This window comes from Lissotriton vulgaris, chromosome 9 (genome assembly GCF_964263255.1).
Source record: "Lissotriton vulgaris chromosome 9, aLisVul1.2, whole genome shotgun sequence".
Classification (NCBI taxonomy): Eukaryota; Metazoa; Chordata; class Amphibia; order Caudata; family Salamandridae; genus Lissotriton; species Lissotriton vulgaris.
Window position 1 is genome coordinate 352,305,781 of NC_141697.1, and position 26,435 is coordinate 352,332,215.

The following is a 26,435-nucleotide window of genomic DNA, read 5'->3' on the forward strand; positions in this document are numbered from 1 at the left end:
CCCCTCCAACCTTTTCCGGTGGTCAGCACCCCCTTTGACCGGGTGGGTATTGACATTGTTGGGCCCCTGGACCCCAAGACAGCCCTGGGCAACAGGTTCATCCTGGTCTTGGTGGACCATGCCACAAGGTACCCGGAAGCCATCCCTCTCAGAACAGTGACGGCCCCCGTGGTGGGACGGGCACTGATGGGTGTTTTCTCCCGGATGGGGTTCCCCAGAGAGGTGGTGTCCGACCGAGGCACCAACTTCATTTCGAACTATATGAAGTCTCTGTGGAAGGAGTGTGGGGTCACCACTCCTTACCACCCTCAAGGAAATGGGCTGGTTGAGAGATTCAACCGGACCCTGAAAGGCATGATTATGGGTCTTGAAGAACCAATGAGGCGGAAATGGGACGTCCTCTTGCCATGCCTGTTGTTTGCTTACCGTGAGGTGCCGCAGAAGTCTCTAGGGTTCAGCCCCTTTGAGCTCTTATACGGTCACCCGGTAAGAGGACCTCTGAGTCTGGTCAAGGAAGGCTGGGAGCAATCTCCCAGGAAACCTCCCCAGGATGTATACAGCTACATGCTGGCCTTTCGGAACCAGACTCGGCGCTTCAGAGAGCTTGCTCAGGCAAATCTGGAGGCCAGCCAGGAGGAGATGAAGCGTTGGTACGACCGGAATGCCACTCTGGTAGAGCTTCAGCCTGGTCAGGAAGTGTGGGTCATGTCCCCTGTGGAACCTTGTGCGCTCAAGGACAGGTGGACTGGACCGTTTAAGGTTGTGGAGAAGAAGAGCGATGTCACCTACTTGGTGGACTTGAAATCTCCCAGGAACCCCTTGCGGGTCCTGCATGTCAACCGTTTGAAGCCCCACTTAGAAAGGTCCGAAGTGGGCATGCTCCTAGCTACAGATGATGGGACGGAGGAGGAGAGTGAGCCTCTTCCTGACCTCCTGTGTGCTAAAGAGCAAGACGGGTCAGTGGATGGTGTGGTCCTCTCTGACACACTGACCCTTGAGCAGAAACAGGATTGTCGCCACCTGTTGGGACAATTCCCGGATCTGTTTTCCTTGGTTCCGGGTGTTACGCATTGGTGTGTCCATGACGTTGACACCGGAGACAGCCCTCCTGTGAAGCACAAGGCTTACAGGGTGACTGACAAGGTCCGAGCGTACATTAAGGAGGAGGTCTCCAAAATGTTCGCGTTAGGGGTGATTGAGTCCTCTAGCAGTCCTTGGGCCAGCCCAGTGGTCTTGGTCCCAAAGGCTGCGGCGCCTGGTGCTTCACCAGAACTCCGGTTCTGCGTGGATTACCGAGGGCTCAATTCGGTCACGAAGACTGACGCGCACCCCATCCCCAGAGCGGATGAGCTCATTGATCAGTTAGGGGCTGCCCGGTACCTTAGTACGTTTGACTTAACGTCTGGGTACTGGCAGATCGCCTTGACTGATGGGGCAAAAGAGAGGTCAGCATTCTCCACACCAGATGGGCTATACCAGTTCCGGGTGATGCCCTTTGGGATGAAGAATGCCCCTGCCACCTTCCAGAGGTTGGTCAACCAGGTCTTGGCTGGACTGGAGGACTTCAGTGCCGCCTACCTGGACGACATCGCAGTGTTCAGCGCCAGCTGGGAGGAACACTTGCGCCACCTCCAGGAAGTGTTGTTGGCCCTGCGCGGAGCAGGCCTCACAATCAAAGCCAGTAAGTGCCAGATTGGGCAGGGTTCTGTGGTGTACTTGGGGCACCAAGTAGGGAGCGGCAAGGTTGCCCCCCTGCAACCCAAGATTGATACCATCCTGGCTTGGGCACCGCCCAAAACCCAAACGCAGGTGAGAGCCTTCTTAGGACTCACGGGTTATTACAGGAGGTTTGTCAAGGATTACGGCAACATCGTGCACCCCTTGACTTCGCTGACTTCCAGGAAGCAGCCACGAAACGTGATCTGGACTGATGCCTGTCAAACGGCCTTTGACACCCTGAAAGCTGCAATGTGCACAGCACCTATACTCCAAGCACCCGATTTTTCGAAAGAATTCATTGTTCAGACGGACGCTTCAGAGCATGGCGTGGGGGCTGTTCTAGCTCAGGTGAATGAAGAGGGCCGAGACTTGCCTGTAGCCTTCATCAGTAGGAGGTTACTTCCCAGGGAAACGAGGTGGAGTGCGATAGAGAGAGAAGCATTTGCTGTGGTCTGGGCGCTGAAGAAGCTAAGACCCTACCTGTTTGGGACTCACTTCCGGGTTCAGACAGACCACAGGCCCCTCAGATGGTTAATGCAAATGAGGGGTGAAAATCCGAAACTGTTGAGGTGGTCCATTGCTCTACAGGGGATGGACTTTACGGTGGAACACCGCCCTGGTACAGATCACGCCAATGCTGATGGTCTGTCCAGATTTTTCCGCCTTAGTGATGAGGACTCCCTAGGTTAAGGGTAGTTCTCCCCACATTTCAGCTGGAGGGGACACGTGTTAGACCTGACATCATTGGCTTGAGTCTCTCCTCCATTTTTTCTGTTTGCCTCTACTGTTTTACGATGTTTTGCTGGTATATGCTTTGGGCGCCGTGTCACTGCTGATCAGTGCCATAGCGCAAGTGCTCCCTATGTTAAAATGATGTATCTATTGTATCCATGTTTGGCTTATTTGGTTTACTGTCAGTCCCTAGTCTAGTGCACCAGGAGTGCCAGGGCTTGTAAATACAAATGCCGCTCGTGGGCTTGCAGCACGTGTTGTGCCACCCACAGGAGCGGTCTTGTAAAAGAATGTCTACGGGTCGGTCATTGCGAGACCCACGTGCAGTCTTGCACTGTCACGTCGGCTGCGCAGGTATAACTACTTGCCAGCCCCTCCAACCTTCCCTTAACTTCATGTTAGTCACCCCTATGGTAGGCCCATGGGCAGGGTGCATTGTAAGTGTAAGGTAGGACAAGCCTGACCAAGTTGGCATGTCCTGATAGTGAAGGGCCGCCATCTTAAGGGCTTCACTATTGCGAGGTAGCCTGCTCTCCGTTGGATAGAATGGGCCGCCGGGATTATTAATGCTATAATCCTAGCTGGCTCGGGGAGCATGGTGCAATGTCGAGTTTGGTATCCCTGAACTCGGGGTTTAATTACGCATCCGTTGGTGTGAATGGTTTTTGGACTCTGGGTTCGAAAATAGCACTTTTAGAAAGTGTCTATTTTCTTGTCTAACCATATCTGGTCTCTGCTGGTCTTACGTGTGTGTGACAGGAGCTGGGTGGCTCCAAGAGGTCTGGATGAGTCAGTGTGGGATGAGTGGGACATTACGTTGAGAGTAGGGGGAGAGTAGTTGTTGATAGCCTGCCTTGCCTGATACAATGCTGGCTCCACCTCCTGCCGAGCGACTGATGGCTCTGTACCTGCCATGGACTATCCTAGCCCCACCTCCTGCCAGGAGGGCGATAGCTCTGCTCCTGCCAGTGTCAATGCTGGCTACACCTCCTGCGGGGCGTCTGAGGACCCGGCCCGGCTCAATGAATAGGCCAGGTGCTACTGCCTAGCTCCACCCACCACAGACCCAGGATGTTGGGAAATCCCCGGCATAGACAAAGGGATCAAAGACGAAAAGGGGTATAAGAGGAGGACCCCTGAACTAGGAAATGAGATCACTTCTGACAAGGAACCCTGTAACCAAGGACAAGAAGCCTGCTGATCTAAAGGACTGCTTACCCCTTCTGCCAGTGTGCTGTTGTTGGGGGAATCCTGCAGTGCTTCTTTATTTTTGCCAAGGAACCAGGAGAGAGGAACTTTGTGTGTACTCTCACGCTTGCTAAGAAAATCTCCAAGGACTGGAAGAGTGCCAGTCTCCTGCCGAAGTCACAGGGCCAAAAGACTTCACCTGCTAAAAAGTGCTATCCGCTGGAAGTTTGAATCCAGCACCTCTGAAAAGAACAGCATCACGACGACCGGACGCTGGGCCCAACCGACGCCAGCAGCAACGCCAGTGAGTAGGAGTATGGCTCTAACTCCAGAGGACCTCGTGTCTGCCCCGCTGCTGATTGCATCAACCGAGTGCCCTTCGACGCCGTGAGCGCTGCTCACTCTGTGCAACTGCATCATCGACAACGCCTGCTGAGGCCTGATCGACACCGAAGACGCGACGCCGGATTGCTCGACGCCGCGGATCATCGTGTGTTTCATTTTCCTAAGGTACTGTGTTGTTGGGGGTCCGTGTGACTCCAGGCCCGACGCAGCGCTCCTCGCGGTCGACGCCATACCTGTGGATTAACTTTGCCTCGACGTTGTGTAGCTCCCGTGTGAGTTACCCTGTTGCTAAGAACTGTGTTTCCAAGAAGAAGATTTGCTTGATACTAAAAGACTTTTGTGCTAAAGAAGAAACTACCGTTGAACTATCCTTTTTCCTTCCTAAACGTATTTATTCCGATTGTGTACAGTTTTGCCGTTATTTGGTCTTGTGCTAAGCCTTATATAAAAATACTTATTTTTATAATACTACGGTGTCGTGTCCATTTGTAGTGTATTCACTGTATTACTGTATGTGGTCATAATTGCTTAACACACAGCCTCTGAGATAAGCCTGTTCTGCTCTGCCAAGCTACCAAGGGGGTGAGCAGGGGTTATCGAAGGGTGTGATCCCCTTGCCCTGACTAGAAAAGGAGTGTCCCTATTTGTCAGAAGTGTATACCTCTGCCAACTAGAGACAGCCGGTTCTAACACTCTCTAACTCCAGACAGGATAAAAAAACCTAGAGGTGTGCTATTACCACTTATCCACATGACCACTATAAAAGTCTATCTTACCTAGTATTCTTTCTGTTTTTCCCATCTCTAACTCAGACAACGCCTTTGAGTGGTGGATCCTAGTTAGTATTGGGTCCCTCACCTCTCTCCTGTCGTCCTATTGTTCTGTTCACAAAATGGTTTGGGCATGCAACATACAAATGTTATAAAGGATAGGATGGTAGTTGTGTTACACATACAGCTAATAGCAATTTTTATGCCTGGGGTGGGAGTGTTTTTTGTCTGATTTTGTTATCACGTCTTGCCTAACACCTGGTGTCAGTAAGAGTGTTTTACTTCTCAAGGATGAAGAATAGGTAAAGCGCTGACAAGGTCCTCAACACAGCCATATGGAGTGCCTGTAAAGTGAGGGAATTCTGTGGTTTGCTCATGTAATGCAATATTTCTATTTTTTGATGGAATGTGATTGGCAAGTGATTTCCACAGTTCCTCGATTTGCACCCTTCTATCAAGAGGGTCATCTAGCCATTGGGCAAATTTCAAGTATCAGTGTCTGTCGAAATCTCTGTCTCCGGTTTGATTTCTCCTCTGTACTTCAATTTATATAAGAAGGATTTTAGAGGAATTTAGCAATTTCATCAATGTAAGCTTAGTGGGCAGGGATTAGAGATTTTGTGAATCTAATGGAGGGTTTGTACAGATATAATCCTTGCGGCAAGGCTTCTAAAAGGTTTTTCTATATCTAGACCTTTTTATGTCTATGTGTTGCTCCTTGGGACTTACCTATAGTTTTGAAGACTGTCCAAGAATTTCTCTTTCAAACTCATGATTCTGCAGATTTTAAGCTTTTAAACATGAATACAGTGTGTATGTGGCTTTAGCTTCTGTTCATTCAATTTGGAAATTTGTGGAGCTTAATTGGTAGACCTCCCTTTCTCAGGATTCTGGAGGATCCTGTCATTTTGTATTAGAAGGTTGCTCTTTTGCAAGGGCAGTTTTGAGTTCTATCTTTTCTGAAAATTTATCAATTTATTTCATTATTCCTTGTTTTTCATTGTGTGAAACGTGTTAGACCTGTAATAAATTATTTTATTTCTTTGAAAATTATGAGGTCTAGATTCTAGATGACATTTTTTATTGTGCCATTATCGAAGGCAAGATGGCCCTGGTATTCCCCAAAAGTATTGACCGGGATGAGGACGATGGATGAAGGAACAAATGCCCTAAATATTTACCCTAATCCTCATTATTCATAGCCTTTAGTGTTACCGTCACAGCCCCTATGTCTGCACACCCACCCTCGTTTGTTAATGCTTTCTAATTTTGAGAAGCATTGAGGGTAAGCTAGACCTTATATTGCCCAGGTGGGTGAGGTCACCTAACAGCATACATCACCTAGCAGCATACTCTGGTCTGGAGGTCGGGAACAACTCATAACTTATGACTATGGCACGGACAATACCAACTAACAATAGTGAAGATTAAATGTAAGTAAGTAGTACATCCTAATTGGGTGTACCCTGTGAAAATATTGGAACTCCATTTTCTCCTCCATCTGCTTCCATTACAGAAGCATGCCCTGAAGTAAGCAACTTACTAGGAAATGTGTTGCATGTTAGTGATGTCCTTCTCCAAGTGGGTTTCAGATGAGCTTTGGTGTGTCCTGATGATGCTCTGAGAACCTCAAGAGTCCCTAGTTCCCGTCCAAATGCAGTATGAAGCAGAAGGCTTCCAAAGTGTTGGGATCAGACTGGGTTTGCACCCACCATTGAGAGTACCCTGAGTTCCCTCTCAGTGGTCATGGAGGCCTGCTACATTATCCTCATGGTGGTGGCAGTGTGCAGTGGTGTTTGTATTTATTTCACTGTGCAGTTTACTGTGCTGATTTTCAGTGAAAAGAAGCAGACTGATGTGTCTTTTCAAAATGTGCAAATGCACAGTGTTGGTGTGTGCACACTGTATGCACATGTGCATTAACTGTGTGTTTCTGTATTATAATATGGCTGCAGGCAGCTGAAACCTTTGTGTACTGTCTGCTTAGAGTAGAAGAGATGTAACACATCAATGGTATACACCAGTATGTGTATACTGCAGGCATACTTTAGGCACACATAGGGTGGAAATGTTTGTGAAAACCCAAACTCTTGTAAAGTATGGCCATGCACAGTTGTAAATTAAGCATTTTTAGTTCACAACTCTAGCAGATTGTTTTAAAGTACTGACCCACGAGTTTCATCAACGGTTGTTGCATCCCAAAAAGTATTAAGAGGCACGGTGAAAGTGTACTGGGCGAGTTGGAGACACAGTTTTGGGTAGAGGACATGTATTGTGGGAACAGTGGGACAGGGAGACTGAAAGCACCAGGTGCATATATGTGCCCAATGGCAATCAGACACTAGGAGAGACAGGCACGCACTAACAAGTGAACTCACTGATATTCAAACAATGAAGTTCAAACAGCGGGAAAGGGCCTACACCTGATGTCGTGAACACTGGGACAGTAGAACACACAGTGGGGCATTTGGACAGGTTATGCGGAGTGACTGGGACTGTCAAAACTCAGACCTTGAGACACGAGCACGAAGGCACTGGAACAGGGAATACAAAGACACTGCGACAATGGATTTGCAGACAATTGGACAAGACATACACTCATACAGGAACAAGCACTGAACCGACTCTGAGGCAATCACACCTACAAAGAAACATGATAACCGTGGCTTTGGAACTGAGATCCCACTGGCACTAAGACAGAGAACGCAGATATGCAGACACAAATCCAGCACCATGACAATAAGACACACGTATTCACCACAAGCAGGAGACTGACATTGAGATTGGGAGATATGAGCCAGAACACTAGCAGACGAAGACTTGATACTGAGAGAAGGAGCTGTCATCACACAAACTAGGCCAGAGAGTCACTTTCGACACACTGAAACAGTAGGGACACCACCACACACACTGCAATTGAAACAAGACACACTGATCACACTCACATAGTTTATGTGGAAGGCCACAGAAACAGCAACCCCCCAGAGTGCCCACTACTAGAGAAAACATTAACCCTCAGGCATTACTCTGCATACTGAAACACCTAACAACATGCCAAGGGATTTGCAAACATTTCTACATCACATAACATAGCAAAGCAAATACCTTACGTGTTAAACTGGAACAGATTTGGGTCAGCAATTGAGCAGTTAACATTACCACAGAACAAACTATGTAGAGTTGAATTGGCAATTTAGCTATGTATAATACAGATGTGGACAGTGTACAGACTGTGAGAGGCAGCCTTGTCTGTCAGGGCTGCAAATGTTAGGCACAAGATGCAAGGGCAATTCTAGTTTCCCTCCTGACAATCACTCATCTTGCCTACTTTTCTCAAAGCTAAGCTCTTGATTTTGGGTACGGGCTCAGGTCTCATAGGCAGCGCACATGCGCTGTGTGACCAGCCTACAACAGCTGTGTTTCTTGTCAATAGAAGCAAGTCCTCTTCAGGGAATTGGAGCCAGTATAGCCCATACCAGGGAATGCTGCTTAACACTTGCAGAGTCATTCCACCGTCTGGAGCCTGAACTTTGGCACAGTGAGACTGCCACCTATAATCCCTTCCTGAAACGCAGTGTACCCTCCTGGCCTCAGATGACATGCAGATCTGTTTTCAGCCTGAAATGGGATCTGCTCATGAGTCTGAATGGCAGTCACCACAATGTGCAACAAGAAGACACTGATGGAGTCTGCAAGTGATCCGAAGAATAAAGATCCTCTGGACTTCGTAATTAACAATGTTCCTGGGTGAACGTCAACCTGAAAATGTGTTACTATCGTTGCCATTAGAGCTGTGAGGTCCTTGTCTATCTATTACTCATTCCCCACTGCTGTCTTCTCATCTTGATGAATGAAACCCAGTACTGATCCCTTTATTAGTCAGCTTTGATTATCACCATTGTTTTGCTATAAAAAATACAGGGTTCACCATTATTTTTTTTTCTACTTGCTTGTCATTGTTCCGGTAGGGTAATTTGTGAATTCCACCAGTAGTCCCATTTATTCATCTTCCATTCCTAGCTTCAGATCCACCTACTGTTAAACTTCTCAAATCTTTGTGATCTATTGCAGTGATTTTAGGTGTTGTCAACAGACAGATTCAGTACCCTGTTGTCAAACAGACCGTCTGCACCCAACGTAGATTTATAGTGAGCTTTGAGTCCACCCTTTGCTGTTGATTCAAGGGCTCTTTTGTCTACTTCAGGTTCTTACTCATGATTTGACGACTTTCCTCCCTATTCTTGTGTTTGTCTCGCATGTGAAGTATTTGATTGGACGAGTTGTATCCCTCCATTGCTGATGTCAGAACCTTGCACTCCACTGCATGAGGGACTATTTTGTCTCTCTCTATTCCACCCTGCTCCACCCTTCTTCCTTAAGGACCCTTGTCAGTCGAACATATCAGTGGACGTTTGCCACCCACCGGGTCCAGTCACATAATAATATTCAATACACTTTTTTCAATATGGGTCCTTCTACATCACTTTAAAATATAAAATATAGATGAGTAAATGTGTTAATATCACCAGTGTCTTTTACTCTGAATTTAGGTGGGGTCATGGTTGCAGATCAGCTGTGAACCTTTACTTATCAAGTCTGTGGGTGTGAAATTATTTTGAAGCCATATTCCCATTAGCAGTAAGACTTGGGAAGTTACACTAAGGGTAGACAAATCTCAATTTGTCAATTTGTAAACATGGTATGTCCCAAGACACAAAGGTTTTGTTAGTGGGACAATGAGGCAAAGATGGTGGTGGAGACATTGATTGGAAAAGTAGACATGCAGGTACTGACTGTTACACAGTACCTTCTTTGCTACAGAGAAGTGCATATACTCATCTATTAAAATTAATGCACTTCTGCTGTTAAATGCTGGTACTCTCCCATTCACATGAAAGAAGTCCAGGCACTCAGTACCAGGTAGTACATGCCCATTTAAAGCACCGGACGAAGAACAACACAAACACACGTTTGTTTTATTGGAGGTTATTACCTGGTTTCAGGCAGGAATCGAAGAGGAAAAGGAGGGACAGAACATGCTAGGTGGCTGCTGCTGATGAACAATGTAGCTCAGTAAAAAGTCGTCAAAATTCACGCTAGGAGAAGATTAATACTGTTCAAGACACAAATACTAAATGCCTGGGTTAAGATGAAATAGAACAATAGAAGATGTCAAATTGCAGGTCATAACTTGAAGTTCCAGCAAAAGTGGAGTGGAAGAGGATTCGGCTTGCTGGAAACAAAAGTACAAGCCAAGAATGCTCACAGACACATACATTTGTGCAAATAATTCCATCCTGAGTGTCAAAGCACCTTTTGTGAATAAAAATAGTGTTTGTATATTCTTCTGCATATAAGCTAAACGTACATGCAGAATAAGTGGTATTTCTAGTGCCAGATTTGCAATCTTAAAATAGACCATTGTTATTGTGTGCTGTTTGTATAATGATTATGTATTTCCCAGAAAGTCCCTTCTAAGAGGTCATACATCAATTAAAGGTATCAAGGCTACTATTGGCTCAGGACAGGGAGGAATAAGGGATGAATCTTTCTTGGCAAAGGTACCTAAAAATAAGAAGGGTATCATTTTAGATTAATTTATTTGTGTATGTGTGTGGACCTGCATGCGCTTGTTTGTGTATGTGATCTACATACAGACTTATGCACACTCCACAAATTCCATAGCCCCAGCCCAAGTCTCTCTAAACAAAGAAATCAAATTATATCAAATCCATCCCAACTTATTTGGGCACATTTGGTGGGTTGAACGACCATTGCCGGTCTATTCAGATTGTTTTCTGGATAGCACTGCTAGCCAGATGAATAGCTGTGATGTGATGTTTTGGGCGCACAGATGTGGTATGATTAAGCTAACGTTATCTAAATGGTTCAAAGATGTATACAGCTGTGATGAGGGAGGAGTGCTGGTGGGCTAGGAGCCCTTTGCCAACTGTATTCTTTGGTGCCCAGGTGTAACATGCATAGGTGCCTCTCTATTTAAAGTCAAACAGAAATGTAAGCATTTATAAGTTTAACTCCATCATATGAATGCCTTAGAATGTAAAGAACCAGAACATACCAATTGTTCCTGTAACTGTGCAAGTGCGAGGATGTGCTCAGGGAGCCCTGGGCCCTAATGCAGTCAATGGAAATGGACCACCTTAACTCCAGGTGGATAGTGAAAACCCGGAAAATTGGGGTGGAGTGAGATCCTCATACCTATGATCCCCTGTGCCACTTCACCTGTGGTACTAATTATTGCTAGAGACCTGGTGATGTATGTGCTTTCTCTACCATACTGGCCGATAAGGACCTCCAGCCAAGGTGAGGAGATATTTGCATAACAATTGATTTAGAGCAAGATGCACATGACTGGTAGCCAGGAGATCCACTGTGATGGGTTTCAGTGCACGGATGGCATTCTAGTAATTTCATATTCAGGAAAAATGGCCATCTAATAAAGAAACAACCATTCTTTTTTATGAGGCTTCTTAGCCAGTTAATCTGGCACAGCGGAACCTATCCTTACCTCTGGATTCCTTTGGGCATGCAGAATCTGAAAACCCTCTGCTGTGCTTAAATTAATAACTGTCATGGGGATGTTGCCTTTTCACAAATTATCGGGTTCTGTGCCAATTAGTCGCCATGTCCTCAAGAAAAGTAGACTAGTTTTGAGATGGTGTGGCAATGGAGCCATGGACGCCATTGAAAGAAAGGGCAATTCCCCTTCCATCCCCCTGTGAAACTAGTTGGATGATAAAAACAGCAATAATCGAGTTTCTGTGGGTGACACATGTCTCTGGGCACAGGTACCACTGCACCTGCTACTGTGAAACACAACATGTGATGGCTGAAATACTTAAGTTAATCTCAGCCACAAGTAAAGACTTGGAATCTGGATGGAATGGGTTGTGTTCCATAGTAATTAACAGTGGCTGAGATCAATTCGAATATTGCACCCTCCACTTTTTTGTATTCCTCAGTATGGCATGCTGAACACAACAGGTATGCCAACACGTGGGCCATGTGCACATTGTGCCACTGGACTTAAGTTATTCCTCACTTACAAGACCTAACTAGGCTGAAACCGGTCTGGGGTTGCTTGTGTTCCCATTCAGAGGGGATCTGGCCAGGCTGCTCTGGCTAGACTGTTGCTATTGAGCAGCACCGAGGCTGATATGCATATGGGTGTTTCCTGTCGAAGGTGGCATGGTGGACAAAAAGCGATGTAGTAGAGTTCCATCATGAGTAATTATCAATGGCGACAGGATTGCAACAGGAATGCCCAGATATGGGTCTTTTGCTTACTGTGCCAGGGGACTCTAGCTACACCCTTCTGACAAGGCTTACCTCCTCTGAAACCGGTCTGGAGTTACTTGTATGTCCTTCACAGAGAACCTAGCTTGGCAGTTTAGGAGGGATGGATGGCTCGTATGGGAGAAGCATTGAGGCTGGTTTGCCAATGACTGGTTCTTGTCTCAAGTGGCATGGTGGGCCAAAAAAGATGTACTAGGCTGCGTTTTAGAGTAATTATTAGTGCCTGAGATTAATTCAAGCAATCCACTCATCACATTTTTGTTTGTCACTCTCTAAGTACAACGAGTTTGCACGGTCTGGTGCTCACTGTGCCACAGGACTCAAGCTATACTTCATTGTCGAGGCCTCACTAGGCTAAAATCAGTGTGGGGTTCCATGTCAGGGGACCTGGACAGTTTGGGTTGGTCTCTTCCTATTAGAGGAGGATCAAGTCACATAGAGCAATCCCCAGTGGCTGAGATTAAGTCAAGTAAGGGGGGACCCAGGGGGAGCTGGCCGCGAGCCGGTCTCCCCCTGGGTTATTTCACACATGGAACAGGCCATCAGGTGTAGGCAATTAGGCTGGGGTTGGTGAAGCGCGTGGGGCGGAAAGTTTTTTATAGGAGCCTGGCGGGCTGGAAGGACACTGTGCCAGTGGGAGTCGGGAGGCGGAGGCTCTTTGAATTTTGTCCCACCCACCCTTCCCTCTTTTTTACAACTTTTGTGGGTCCGGGGTCGTCTCCTGGGACAGTGAGCTTTGGTTTGCCAGGGCTGTCTTACTCTACTTGCCACTATAAGACAGGTTTAGCTTAGCTGTTAGATTTGGTAGGCGGATTTTTCTGGGGGATGGGCAGCCTGGAGCAGGTTTGTCCATCCTCAAAAGGGGGAGGTGAGGTACACAACGAAAGGAAATGAGGGGGATCTCAACAGGAGTCAATTCCCTTTCTGGTTTGGTTTGGGTTAACTTTGTTGGTGTTCAAGTTTTGTAGGGAGGCTAAATTAAGTTTGGTTTTTTTTTGCTCTACATGATAAATGTCAAGATGTTTTGAAATAATATTTAATTTACACCTGTCTTAATAAAGTGGCCTTTCTTGCTAATAAAGATTTTGTCGACAGTGAGTTATTGTGCGATTGACCCATCCCTTTTTTGTTTTCAACAGTGCACCAGCTGATTCATTTCTGGATTCACCATTGGTTGAGGCCACGAATCCAAGAATGTGCAAACCTATAAATATTTGCCATGTTCACACCCTAGAGGTATACAATGCTATAATAGAAAATCACTTTCCAGGACATAAGGGTGTCTTTCTAAGAAAACAAAATAATACTGTGCAATTTTTAAAAAATAAAGTTACAAATCCTACATAAGTCCTTTAAAGCCTTGCGGTAGATGTCAAAATAAAAGCAATGGCAGGTCCTAAAAATAAGATATAGGTACCAGGGGAGTCGACAAGAAATAAACATTATAGACCACTGGCTAAACCGAACGTCATAAAAAATTGGGGTGGGGGGGTGGTTGTTGTCTAGAACCGAGGCGTTATGGGCGCTCAGTCACGAGCCAGTCGGAGGTTTCAGTGTATTGAGTTTTGGGACGCTAAATAAAGAACCATCTCGACCTTCCCTGGTAAACAGCGCAAGACCAATAACACCTGTCAGTCAGCGTCCTCCCGTTTACGAAGGCCGCTTGCTGTTGTTGCAATGTACTTGATGTCGACTGCAAAAAGTCGCGTCACTGTTGCCATGCACAGGGTGTGAACTATGGGTGCTCGACAACACCTGCTGTGCTGTACACGCAATGGCCCAGCAGCAGGCCCTGCCCCTGGGAGCACCACTGTGTGTGCAGGGGGAAGGGTAGCCTGCACTTGTTAGCTAAAAACAAGCAAACAACCTTCAGGACAGAACTGAGAAAGTAAGGAACATTCGGTGTGCCAGGCCCTCGTGCTTACAGGATACCAGCAACCTCCAAGGGTCAAAGCGAGGATGGCACCCTTTATTTTTCCCATTTGCTAAGTAAACACAGCTGAGATGGTGTGAAATCAGTTTACCTTTCAGTAAAACTTAGCTTGAAGCGAACCTCTTCTCTTTCCGTCCCTTTCATAATGTTAGCAGACAATACAGTGTCAGAAAGGACACCGTGGCACAGTGTCAAGTCCCGGAAACTACGTGACCAATGTTTTAACTCTGCCATGTCGCACCCAGAGTGTGAAATCAGGTGGGGGTCCTCGGGGCACCTTCACATCAAACGTTTGAATCCCAGCAGGACAGACTCAGCCTTTCATTCTTCCAATGTTAATAGAACGGGCAGCAATGGGTTGAGTAAAACAACGTCTGTCATTCACAGTGCCATAAAATGGAGATTTGTAGGTACGAAGCTTTTTTTTAAATATATTTGTTATTGTCAAAAAGAAGGTACATCAAGATATTCTAAGCCACAGTAACAGAGAGTGGCAGTGGGCAGTAAAAATAACATAATTTACAGTATTTAGGCTCATACCAAACAAAGAGGCAGATTTACAATTACTGGCGCATCCCTGCAAATTAGCAGGGATGCACCAGTAATTGTGCGCCGCAGCTCCGCCACCCATGATGCGCTGCATTTACAATGCCAAAAAGAAGGGGATTTACCTATGCCTCTGTGTGCATGATTGCAACAACATTTAATGTTCATCAGAGAGAAGTCGGGCTGGGAGTGAATAAGACTTACCCCCCGAATTGATATTCTTTATATGACTTGATGAAAGTGCTTGTTCTTTACTGTTTTTGAGATAATTGTCCATCACTGAGAACAATTTGTATGCACATCATTATGATAGTTTCACTTGATTTCACACATTAATTGTATATATCGTTTTTTCTTGCTTTTTCCTTGCAAAAATTATGTTGTGTTCAATGTGAAGTTGATTATGTATTTTTCCTTGTCTTAAAAAGCTGAAACACATAAATTTCAAAAGTAAATGACATAAATTAAATGTCTGAGTTAACTAATTGATGTGGTTTTCTCTCTGATGAACATTAAATGTTGTTGCAATCATGCACACAGAGGCATAGGTAAATCCCCTTCTTTTTGGCATTAATAGGCCCTACCTACCCTCTTCCCTACAGGGCCAAATCCCTCTTTTTCTCTTGCATTTACAATGCGGCGCACCATGGGACCAAAACGGCACAGATGCGTCACGCATCTGTGCCGTAAAAGCGGCGCAGTGTTGGAGTTGCGTTGCAGCTCCAGCAATGCTCTGGGGGGGGGGGGGGGGGGGTATTCTTTCAATGCTGCCTCAAGCCTTACACCTGTTTCAAGCAGGTGCAGGGTTTTGACGCAGCATTGGCCTAAAAGTGACTGAGTGAAATCTTGTAGATTTCACTCAGCCACTTTTAGGAGGCGTTCCTGCGCAGGAACGCCCCCCCTGTGCAGGAATGCCTCTCCCTGCGCAGGAACGCCTCCTTATGGCGCAGGGCTTTACAACGTGACACATCTCCCAGATGTGTCACGTTGTTAGAACCCCGCACCATGGCACATCTTTTGCGCCGCTGCTGCATCACAAAAGTGACGCAATGGTGGCGCAAAAGAGGCGCAAGGGGCTTGTAAATCTGCCCCCTAGTACTTTGCAGACAAGCATAGATTTGCTATACAAAGATAAAGAAAAGAAAAGGGGCCTATTCTAATACATAAATCCTGACTAAGCTAAAACTCTAAGGGGCCTATTAGGATGGCAGGCGGACTTTCGTCTGCCCGCCATACTTGCAGAGCTGGGACCGTCCACCATTGGTGCGCCAGTCCCGCCCGCCCTATTAGGATGGGCCTGCCACACTGGCGGGCGCATCCCGGTACATTAAAATTGAGGACGGTGCTGCTGGCTGCAGCACCGTACGCAATGTTAAAATCCCAAGTTCTGCATTGCCATGCACAACGTGGCAGGCACTGCGCGGTGCCTGCCACCCTGTGTATGGCAATGTTGGGGGGTACCATAGGCACCCCCCCAGTGCAGCCCCCCCACCCCCCAGGGGCCTGCAACGGGCCCCCAAAGTCATTTCCCGCATGCCATTCCATGGCAGAGTCTCCGCCTTGGAAAGGCATACCCACCGCACCCATCATAATATGGATGGCGGTGCCTGGGCACCGCCATCATATTGTGGGCTTTTTCCGCCCGGCCGGCAATCGTGACAATTCCCGACCAGCGGAAAAGAGGCAGATGGACTTTCCATCCACTGCGGTACCCCCACCATAGTAATGGGGTGGGGTAAATTGTGTTGTGATGGCGGGCAGATCGCCAACACCGGCCAGGAGGTGGCGATCTGCCTGCCATCATAATGACCCCCTAAGTGTCCTCTGAACAGCCCTAAATAGAGTCACATTTTTGCAATGCTCAAATACCGCTGGATCTGGCTAGAGCCTTCTCCCTTTCACAAGTTTCTCTCATGATTACCCACCACTCTGCAGCTGAGGGAGGCTTAGGTGAGATCCAGGCTCTGGCAATACCAAGTCAGGTGCTACCAGCATTATTGCGATGATAGATTTGTAGCCGCAACTATCCTCTTTATAACCCAACATCAACTCAGCTGTCGAGAAAGTATATTCACCCCCTAATCGAAGCTTGATGGCAAATGATATCTTCTGCAAAAGTGTTGCTAATTCAGGACAGGTAGCGAACATATACACCTTGTCAGCTGCATACATCCCACAATTAGGGCATTTACAGTGCGTCCCTCCTGGTGTCCCCACTTGTACGCCCCCACCTCCAGCCCATCTACTGATCCTCTCCGGGGTACAATAGAGTTTGCAGATCATACCGAACTGCTGCAGTCTAAGACTGACCGAGTGTACTGATCGTTCTATAACGTCAAATGCCATCCTGACCCATTCAAGAGTGACATTTGACCCCAGAGTCTCACTCCATTGCTGCTAATTTATCATAGCCATCCACTCTGACCTGGCACAAGCATCGATACATCATACTAATTGCTGCCCTCCGATTCTGCGCATGAAAACACTCCCACATCGCCAAACTCGATAAATTTCGCAGTGCGAAATGTCTCGTGAAATAATCCCTGAGCTGGAGGTATTTAAAAAACATCTGTTGAGGGATAGCAAATGTGAGATGCAAGTTTTTAAATGATTGGTAACCTTTAGTATCATATAACTGACCCAAATGGTAAACACTGTACTTTGCCCATTTCCCACTCTCAGAGTCCTGAAATACCTCAGGCAGCATTGGATTGCCCCAAAGAGGAAGTTTATCATGATTGAGAGAAACAGAGCACCTAGCCATAATGCCCTGCCATAATGTACAGAGCGTTTCATATAAAAACAAGGTATATTTAATATTAACATACTATTGACTAGCAGAAAGCAATTCAGAATAAGTTGACTTTCCTGAAGTAATTTCAACGTTTTGCCTCCTTCTAAGTCAGTGTTTATCTCTGTGGAAGTGTGAGGGCTTAATAACATTTATTATCATGGTTATTAACATCAAGGTTATCACTATAATTATTATTATTATTGCTACCAATACTGACAATAACAATACTGCTTTTACTACCATTACTACTAAAAATAATAATCATGGTTAGAGACATTGTAGTCAGATTTCATCCATTCGAGACTAAGGGGTAGATATATCAACGGAATTTTCAGTCGCAAATGCTGCAATTCGCAAAAAAGCAGCGTTTGCGACAAAAAATTCGCAAAACGGTATGTAGTAGGGAAATCGCATCGCATCGCATTGCGATTCCTTAAATGCTATGCAACAAGCATTCAATTTTTGCAATTTCCCCTTAAGAAATCGCAAATTACCACCAACTTCAAGTTGATGGTAATTTGTGATTTCTTTCACAAATGCACTTTTTGGCATTTGTGAAGGTGCCAAATGGCGCACATCGCCATATACGCACACATGTTAATTTCAGGGGTGCATCGGGGTGTCCTCAAGACACCCTTGCACCCTTGAAATTATTCTCAATTTGCGATTCTCAAATTGCGAATCGCAAATTGAGAATGACTTTACATTCATTCCTATGGGCCCTTAGAAATGAATGGGAAAGTATTCCTTGATTGAGATATCGCAATTTGCTAATCGCAATTAAGAAAAACTAAGAAATCGCTAAATAAATGCGAATTTTTACATACATCCTTTTTGCAATTCTCAAATAGCGATTCTCTAAAAATCACTATTTGAGAAACGCAAACGCAGATTTTCATACATATGCCCCCAAGTGAGATATACGTTTTCATGCTGAAAATAGCAGTCCCCGTAATTCAAAGAATGTTTAAAATGAAACGGGAAAGCTACCCCTTTAAAACAGACTCAGTAAAGAGAGAGAACTTTACATACAAAGGATATATCTAAATAAAGCATTTGACGGCGCTGGACCCTTAACGTGTCAGCCAAGGTCACACAAGCTGCCAGGGGGGGTCATGTAAGGCGTCAGTAGCAGTATCCTCCGTTTACACCCACCCTATCTTCCCCTATAGCAGATGCGCGGCATTTATAGCTCGCGCTCCTGTCAACGATGGCAAACACGAAACTCTATTTTTAGTCATGCGGCTCTGCAGGCTGACGTCACACGCCGCCAGGGTGCACTCTTCAGGCTGAGGTGAAAAATAGTAAAGTTATGATTACTGTCTACTACACACCGTGATTTTAAAACAAGTCTTCGAGGGCGGGCTCCCTAAGAAATCAGAGTGCCCTGAGACGCGGGGGTTAATAATAATACACACGTCAGTAAACGCAGTTTTGAAAACGTGCCTTACCTTGTTGTTCGCGCGCGCACCTGAAGGTAACTGTGGAGTACTCCTTGGGGTCTCGGTTTATGTCGCTGCGCTGCTGAGACCCCTAGAATTCACGTCGTGGCCCTCCATTGCGTCAGGGTGTTTTGTTGTGCTGCGGTGGATGTTCGGAGCCCCCGTCTCTGAAGACTGCAGTTTATTTCTGGACCACCTCATGACCCATGTTGAGAAGCCAAAAAGCGGGCTTGTTCCGCAGCTCAGGTTTCCCTGCGCGCGGCCGCTGCACGGGGAGAGTTTTCGGCCCACACAGAGGTTTCCCGGTTAGGTTCATTTGCAGCATTTCACTTAACAAAGAAGCGTGCCCTTTTATCGTGGGTAGTCGTCCAATGCCCTGCACGTGCAGGCCATATAAGGACACATTTTATGAAACTGAAAAAAATGCTGGATTTCATAATATGTATGGAGACAGTCTGAACCCTAAGGCTTCTTTACAAAGGTTTATTATTTTTATTTGGAGTCATTTTGCTCTAATGTTGTAGCATTGTTCTAATTTTATAATGCAGCTTCATATTTCTGGGCAAGTGTAGACATATTTAGCATGGAAAGTGAATTAGCGTTGCTACAGTAAAACGTTTGAACGTGAGAACTGACATGCAGCTGGCTTTAAAAAAAAGTGACAATGTATAGATTCTATGTATGTGAATATGGCGTGCCATCCTGATGTGTGTTGAGCGTGCGCTTATGTCTGTGTGTTTGTGTCCCTCAGAAGCTGACTGAAAAATAGCATTTTGTTACTTCTCAAAATGATAATAAGTGTTGCCCCGAGCATTGACAGGAGCTCAGTGCAGCCCCAGGTCCCTAAGCAATTAGGCCCCTGTGCGACACAATAAGCACATTGCAGTTCTTGTTGCCTGTGCAAGTCCACTGTCCACACCCTCGCTACTGCCTCTGTGACCTGCAGCAGCCTAGATCCTAGGTTCTAGGAGGCTGGAAGTTGTAAACAGCATCTGTCCTTTGACCCCAGGAGAGACGTAAGACTATACCACACCGACTATACCACACCGCTGCTGGGCTGTCTCACGCGCTCATCATCTGGCACTAGATCAGCAGCGCAGTAGGCATTTCAAAGTGGAAGAAGTGGAAGAAGTGGAAGCATGGCAACACTCCAGAGGCAATTTGTGTGTGTCTACATATGTGTACATTTCTGTGTGTGCATTGGTGTGTGTGTGGGGTGGGGGGAGTGTTAGTTGCTGGGGAGAAAGATGTTTGGGGCGGAAACGCTTGGGCATGATGGTCACACCTGACTTCTGGTTACCACCCAGATTATCAGATGTCCGTCCTTGGTACTAGTCTCACTTAGAAATAACAAAATTATTCTAGGCAAAAGATGAATAACCAACCGCTGACCCTTCCATCCAGTGGTCGAAGTGGGGGGAAAAAGTATGGGAACTGTGGGTGGAGCATCAGGAGGCGGGAATAACCGGAGGATTGGGTCAGTGGGCGGATTCAGAGTTGAAGCAAAAAAGAGCAAAACATACCAATTTTTAGTATGTTTGGCATCAACAACCAATGGATATACGTTTATTTGAGGTTTAATATATTAGGTAATGACATTAAAATACATATACAATGTGGGATACGTTTTCAATCACAGAATGCCCCAAATACGCTTACAAGAGGAACCAGGTGCCGTTTGTCTACGAGCCATGCGGGTTCTTTCATCAGCACTTCTCCCTTTTCCTAACCATTTCTGAACATAAAATGTGGGTTTAAATTCTATGACAGGAAGCCCCACATGTTGGGGATCACTGTTGAGTACATCATTCAGTGCCCCTCGGTCATGCAAAATTGTAGTCCTACATTTTTTATGAGCTTCATGCAACATGTCATGAAGCCAGCATTATCGAATGAATGAGATACAATTGCTATATTAGTAGTTTGTGTAATTACTACTCAAGTAAGCATGGGCGAATTTTGCGAATCTGGCATTCGCGAATTTGCGTATTTGTGAACTCGCAATCCGCAAAATCCGCGAATTCTCGCGAATTTTTTTTTTTGGGTGTTCGCAAGGGTTTCTGCCAGTTCACAAGGGTTTGGTACCAGTTCGCAATTGCGAACTTACTTGTCGGCTCGCAACGGTCGCGACTATGTTGTTTCTACGTCTGGTTCATCATCACAGGTTCCCAGCACCCTCTGTTTAACCACTGCCACACTCTGTTTCACCCATGCCACCCTCTGGTACATCAATACCACCCTCTGGTTCATCATCACTGTAGATTATGGGGGGGGAAAGCAAGTACACCTGCCCTGCTTCAACTGACATGAATTAATTTGGGGTTGGTTTATTAATGTGTCACTGTTTTAAAATTCCAGTCTGGCACCTGCTTCCTTATCTGTAATTCGCGAGTGGAACGGATTTTCCGCCCATGCTTATAGTCAAGTTAGTTAGCAATGAGAATTGCAAATGTATCAATTCTGAAATTATGAGACTCAAACAGTGGTAGAGGCAGAAATAGGTAGTGGTCCTCGGATTATCTCAATCAGTTATTTTCTACCCTGCAGACTACTATCCTCTGCAATCACTATTAGACACCTTCATCCTTTGTCTCTCCAAAAGCGCTGTAGGTGTCCAGAAATACCACCCAACAGAGACTGCATGAGGAAGGTCAAATATGAATGGCAAAATCTCCTAATTTGCAAATGTTTTCCAGATAATTTTAGCTCTGCCATATTTTCCACATAATACATAATCGGCCGCATAATATGATGGTTTTAACTAAAAAATTGTATGTAGCTCAAATGGATCAAAACAGGTGACTGGTGTTGCTGTGAAGTAGAAAGTCTTTACAAAGGTTGACTGTTTTATTTATTTATTTATAGAGCACAACATATATCCCAGGGGATGTCACCGCACTAGGGATTACGGAAATAGTAGTCTTTGGTCAGAGTGAGTTCGACTGGGAGTTCGTTCCAGTGTCGTGCAGCCAAGCAGGAGAACGTACGGCCTCCTGTTCTAGACTTGTTTATTTTTTTTGTTTCGAGCGAGATGTTGCGATCTTAGCGGTCTAGCGGGGGTTTAGAAACATAATTCTGTTCTGGTCACCGTTCTCACTGCTGCACTTGTATGTTAAACTGGTATTATTGAGGCAAAAGCTTTGCAGAGACTGTAGGATGTGTAAAAAAGTAAAAATAATAAAGTATCAGAAAATGTACCTCACAGCAGCCCTGCGGCCTTTCTTTTCTGCATAAGTTAGCCAACAATGCAACATCATTTGTCCTCCATTGCTGCATAATTACAGTGGCTCAAAAGCAGGCAGCACATGTTAAAAGTGCTTGTACATGAAGCAGAGATACCTGCACGTTCCTGAGACCCGCAATCCTAAAAAAATAACAATAAACTAAAAAAAAAACTGTAGCCCACTTTTCATGAAGTGCAAATTGCACAGACCTTTCGCAGGGAACTCCCACAAAGTAAGGAACACCCCTCTTTTCTGTGCATCAAATATCTTCTAAAACACACTGGTTCAGGAACCCCTTTCTGTAGCTGCTTAACATCCTTTATGTCTGACAACATAGGAGCCTCTGATAATTAGATCTACGAAGCTGGTTTTACAGGAACTCACGATTTGCAGGTGACGCTCAGTTTGTGTTTTAATAGTTTAATTGTGGTTTAGTCAGTTACTCCTATAATCAGGGGCCCATCTGGCTTTACCACTTGTACACTTGCTTTATGTCTCGCCGATATCTGCTTGTACTGCAGTGTTCATTTAACTATTATTATAAATGCTAGTTTACAGCACTGACACTGTTCCACTCATTGCTTTGAGTACTTTTCTAGGCACACGTTTTGTGCAGCGATTCAGGATTCACCATAATATCATATCCAGTCATTCAAGCCCTGCACCCAGCAACAAGTTTCAAAAGGCACTGGGGCTGAGGTGACAACACCTGGCCTCTTGGGAGGCCGCTTCTCCTACCCCTGCCAGCCCGCCATAGACTGAGGTGAGAATGAACAATGGTCATAAAATCGCCTCTCCTTTCCGCCACCCCATGTAGGCCCCTGCCTATTCACACCCTCCCCATTGCACACATAACCTGAAGGTGATGGCCCGGCAGGGGAATACACTGCTTCTGGCCAGGCAGGCCCCACGAGACAGGGGCCCAGACCAGACTGCCCCAAAGGCCAGAGCAACACAGAGCTCCCCGCCTCAAATTACAGAGAGTCAGGAGAGAGCCCGGGATGCTGGCGCCTCATTTAAGTGACCTGACGAAGACAGTTAGTATATTGTACCAGTTTACAGAGGCTAAAAAAAACCTAGGCTTTGACATCGGTACACGCGACCCCCATTTTCTGGTTGAGGCTACCTTTAAATTGCTACAAGGTAAGACACTATCTCAGCATTACTGCCATCTTTCCCGAATGCCTACTCTAACAAGCTGTGGTAAAACACACTCTCCGCCAGCCTTCCCCTTAATTTCTGCCTAAATGGTTATTTCTGCCTACATATGTTTTGCATTTCCCCAAGGGAAGTGGGGGCTTAGACTGGGTATAATGTTCCCCAGAACTTTGATTGACCAGTGGGTCAGGAGCCTGCTCTAGAGATCGGCAGGTCCACCTGAAAGTGACCGCTTTGAATCCAAGCATGGACGACTCGGTTGTTCCTCTTTCAAAGGTTAAGAAAATAAGTTCTACTGACTTCGCAAATGGTAGCCTGAGTTTTCAAGCAGTAGGAAGTAAGTGATCTTGTTTTGTTCCTATATTCAGGGGTCGGTTGAAGACAAGATGGTGTAGAAAAAATTCCCAGGTGTCAGGCTCTGCGGTTTCTCCTCATCTTCCAGCGGCCACCAAAACCAGCAAAATGCCGCCTGTGCGGAATATACGAGGAAAACATCACACACCTCATAACCATTTGTAAAGAGCTGCAGCAAGACCGGAAGAACCTACTGAGACCCTTATTTTTAAATAAGGGAATCAGGTCTTGCAGAGAAGCAGTTTTGAGCTGCTTCAGAGGAGATGACGTGCAGATGGCCTGCCGACTGGTAAAATATCTCGGAGTGGCAGAATCCAGGCTCAAAATGACGAGACTACAAGTGGACACCGATACCACCTACATAACATCACCTGCTTCCAGCCCTCAGACCGGGCAAGAAACCCATACAGATCAAGAACATTAAATCATTTCCCCCAAGAGGCACGATCATCATGGGAGATAGCCGGTCTGCCCCCGGTGGGGAAAGAATAACCCATTTGCCGGAAGCAAGCGCCTGGACAGAAGCACAAATTCTTGCAGAGAAGCAGTTTTGAGCTGCTTCAGAGGAGATGACGTGCAGATGGCCTGCCGACTGGTAAAATATCTCGGAGTGGCAGAATCCAGGCTCAAAATGACGAGACTACAAGTGGACACCGATACCACCTACATAACATCACCTGCTTCCAGCCGGTCTGCCCCCGGTGGGGAAAGAATAACCCATTTGCCGGAAGCAAGCGCCTGGACAGAAGCACAAATTCCTACTTAAAACAGAAATATATCCGTATTTAATGCTGGATGAACATTGTCCAACCTTTTACGGTTTTATACCGACCTTTTTAATTTGTTTCCTTCTTCTTTTAACTGACCATTTCTTTTATTGCTAAAAGCTATTTGTAATGGTTTTTATTAACTGTACAATAAAGCATTTTACTTACTTACTTACTTTCCTCATCTTCCGAGTTTCTGGGCTAAGAACTTGCCTCCTTGAAATGTCACTAGAATTTGCCCTTACCTCCTCTCGTTAACTATCCTGGCAGGAAATTAAAGGGACCATTAAGGCTAGATTTTTTCAAAGGTCTGTTCAGAGTGGCACATACGAGCACAGGTGGGTGCTTTAGAATTGTTATCACAAGCTGGAGATGTCGTTGACAGACGTGCTCCTTAATGTACGTTTTATACAAAGTCATGTTGTTTCTTTTTGTGTGAATTATTAGTGCAACATCAGTGACTTTCAGGGATGACACCGGGCCTGTTTATTTTTCGTTTAGAAACCCTTGGCAAACATGAAACATAACAGGACGTCTTTAACTATTTATTTAATAATATACATTTATTTTTTAATGATCCGAATCCATAGTACTCAAGTTGTTTTCATAGGTGCCCCTGAAGCACCGGCCCATCGCCCCATGCCCGCCTTCCCAATCCGACACTGTAACTAAATGAGGTGTAAATCACACGCTAGCAGCAGGGCCACCAAAGGTTGCCGTTTTCACGTGATGATTGATTGCTCAATGCTCCCACAGTGTTGCTCTGCAGGCCCCTGCCCCAAGACACAGAGGGGAAGGGAGAGGAGATCGTGGCAACTGCAGACGCCTTCTTTACTGTGCAACACACAGGGCTGGACAATCACACAATATTTTTTTAATTCGGACCATTCCTGCCGTCCAGGGGCGCATTTTTAAAATACACAAGTAGGGGAACAGACTGTGTTAAATTTAAAAAGTAGGGGCACGCCGTGCCCTTCCGTTCCCTCCCACTTCTACCACTGCTTCCAGCGTCATCCAGAGAGGTGTGGCGCCGCGGGAAGGGTGACTGACGCTGGAATCTGGGGATCACGGTTCGATCCCCGTCTCCTGCGGCAGGTTAGCCCAGCACCCTGTGACTCAGAGCAATAGCTTGCTTAACCTTCCCGACGGCCCTCAGCGCCTAGTGACCCTTACGGGTGTGTGTTCGCGCTTTACAAATGTGGATTATTATTATTATTATCCAGTGTTCTGATCTGGCATAAGCTGGAGATAGGTGGCATAAATGGAGAACTCTAGCAGAAGATGGGCATCCCATCCTTGGTATCATGTAGCTAATCGGGCATCCTGAGAACACCTTTGGCATAAGGTGGAGGTCAGTGGCACTGGTTGGCCAAACGAGCATTTGAAGCACCAATGGCAGTTTGTAGGGATCATCACTGATTTAACACCAGCAGTCCACCCCTGGCATCTAATTGATGGAGATATGCAGCATACACTGAGCATCTGAAGAATAATGTGAGAATTTCCTGTATAAGGCGGATCTGCCTGGATGTTTAGCCAGAATATTGGAGGAAAAAATATTGTGGGACTAAATACTGTGTCAAGAATTTCGAGGAGAAAATATTGTGAAGGCACATTTCTATAGGAAAGCAAAGTTTTACTACGCATAACTCCACATATATGTACCATGGCAATATATATATATATATATATATATATATATATATATATATATATATATATATATGGATCTATGTTGATACAACGCATGTTATTACAACGCATGCTTTTACATCGCATTTTTTACAACGCAAAAACTTTTACAACGCATGTATTTACAACGAATGTTTTTACAACGCAGGTACCTTTACAACGCATACCATTACAACGTAAGTATTGGTAAATATATATTAATTTTATAATCGTAAATTAATTTAAAAAAATATAATTTAATGTAATTTAATTTAAATTTAATTTTAATTTATTTTTACCCTGTACCCCTGTACCCCCAAAACCCAAAACTGACCCTGAACCCCAAAAATACCCCTTTACCCAAAAACTAAAAACTGACCCTGAACCCCAAAAATACCCCTTTACCCAAAAACTAAAAACTGACCCTGAACCCCAAAAATACCCCTTTACCCAAAAACTAAAAACTGACCCTGAA

General features: G+C 45.5%; 1 protein-coding gene across 1 annotated transcript in view; it reads right to left on the reverse strand.

Moving 5' to 3' along the window:
* The window catches only part of ASB2 (ankyrin repeat and SOCS box containing 2), a 288,752-nt gene extending 269,821 nt beyond the window's left edge, over positions 1-18,931 (reverse strand). Inside the window, exon 1 of the mRNA XM_086937715.1 lies at positions 18,796-18,931. The gene's annotated coding sequence lies outside the window, so the exon portion shown is untranslated. The remainder of the gene's footprint in view (positions 1-18,795) is intronic.
* Between the last annotated feature and the right edge of the window lie 7,504 nt (positions 18,932-26,435).